At 41.2% G+C, this 2084-nt stretch overlaps 1 non-coding gene across 1 annotated transcript; it reads right to left on the bottom strand.

Moving 5' to 3' along the window:
* Positions 1 to 550: 550 nt before the first annotated feature.
* Positions 551 to 625, bottom strand: Trnas-cga (transfer RNA serine (anticodon CGA)). The gene has a single exon. It is a non-coding gene; the product is annotated as a tRNA-Ser (tRNA).
* Between the last annotated feature and the right edge of the window lie 1459 nt (positions 626 to 2084).

Genomic DNA, 2084 nt, shown 5'->3' with positions numbered 1-2084 from the left:
CTGCTAAGTAGTAGATGCAAACGCTTTTAAAATTCCACAGATGGCAGTGCCAGTAGGAAAGTTACTGTTTTACGTTTTACGTTTTATTTGTAATAATACACGTATGGAAATAAGATGGTAATGTTTTAACTAGGAGGACTGCAGTCGAAAAAAAACATATATTGCGTAACTTTTAAATTTATTATATGACAATAACAAAACTAAATTCAAGAAAAAAATATCTGAGCATTCATCTCAGTTTGGTACAGAAAATGGTTCTTGGGATCAGATATTGCAAAGTGTACTGTTCAACTCCCTGTGCTGTTGAGGAAGAAATGGCAACTGATAAACAAGGTTGGTCTTTGAGATGAACTAGGACATGGCATGCGTCTCCCGTGGACTTCCCTCTTTTGAATATATTGACTGTTTTCCATCTTCTGTTTCCGAGTACGAATCTTTAGTAGCTGTTTGAGATGGTTGAATATGATAAACTTTGATCATACTCCATCTGGAGATTTAAACGCCAGAACTGACAACAGCAGAACCGAAACTTCCTGGCAGATTAAAACTGTGTGTCGGACCGAGACTCGAACTCGGGACCTTTGCCTTTCGCGGGCAAGCGCTCTACCAACTGAGCTACCCAAGCACGACTCGAGCCCCGTCCTCACAGCTTTACTTCTGCCAGTACCTCGTCTCCAACCTTCCAAACTTTACAGAAGCTCTCCTGTGAAACTTTACAGAAAGTTTGGAAGGTAGGAGACTAGGTACTGGCAGAAGTAAAGCTGTGAGGACGGGGCGTGAGTCGTGCTTGGGTAGTTCAGTTGGAAGAGTACTTGCCTGCGAAAGGCAAAGGTCCCGAGTTCGAGTCCCGGTCCGGCACACAGTTTTAATCTGCCAGGAAGTTTCATATCGGCGCACACTCCGCTGGAGAGTGAAAATCTCATTCTGCGAACAGCAGAATCTTTAAAAGCAGTTGTACACTTTGGAATAACATGGTACGGGCGTGTATCTTTTGCTGACTCAACAGTCCTGTGCGAATCTTGCAGAGCAAGGGCTTACGGTTACCGGCCTTCGTTTCTCTGTAATTGCAAAATCTCTATCGCAGCTCAAAAAGCTGTGCCCAATGACCAAAACTTCCGTGTTCTCTTCAAGGCACTCCAGGACAAATGAAAGAGATCTTCACTCATGGCGCTGGTAACTCGAAAGAAGGAAAATTCCAGTTTAGTTGCCCGTCGGCGACGAGGTCACTGGAGAACTCGCGAGCGAAGCAGTTACAAGCACATAGACCATTAGCTATCTACTGACGCACGTCTGAAACACTTTAACCGTGTTTTGGCACCTAGGTCAACTCTAGGTACATGCAAAAGAGTATCGAGAACAGACTAGCATTGAATACTAGTTTTGTGAAGAGTAGGCACTCAGTAGGTTTTCCACTTTCCATTCTTCAGTTGAACTGAAGGTGAACAGCGCCATTTTGCTTGGTTCTTCTGGCGCCGTACTACGATACTAATACAAGGGAATTTTCAGTTTAACAGTCTTGTAGACACTTACCAGCAAAACAACAGAGAACAGATTATGTAAATATATTTTTTCGACGTAATATTTGAGACTTTTTACTGCATTTCATACTTGCTCCACTGTATGGATGGGAGGAACCATTTCCTTTGGGTCCCCTAGCGGTGTACTGCGATATGCGGACACTGGGATTTCAATGTGAAGCGGGATGTCACATGTATACACGCAAATAAATAAAAAAATAATTATATAACGCTATTTTCTCGATGAGATAACTTAAAATTTAAGACTACTCGGCCGTAATTGGAGTAATAGAACTGCCATCATAATACTACAGGAATAGCTTTAAAAGTGCAATAAGCTTTCTACGGCTAATTCGTACAGTCTATTCCTATCAGAATGTCTCTGATATTTGAATCTATGTGTATAGAAAATGCAACTGAAGACTTTCTCGAGTCAAATAAGTTACCTACTGTGCTTATACATTTAAGAGACATTGTTTTACATCTCTGTTAATCATAGTTTGCCTGCTGGAAAAATATGAAATTTTTTCAACGAATTCTCAAACTACAACATTACTAACATTTCTT

The sequence above is a fragment of the Schistocerca serialis genome, chromosome 7 (genome assembly GCF_023864345.2).
Source record: "Schistocerca serialis cubense isolate TAMUIC-IGC-003099 chromosome 7, iqSchSeri2.2, whole genome shotgun sequence".
NCBI classification, from domain to species: domain Eukaryota; kingdom Metazoa; phylum Arthropoda; class Insecta; order Orthoptera; family Acrididae; genus Schistocerca; species Schistocerca serialis.
This window is presented reverse-complemented; position numbering and strand designations above follow the sequence as displayed.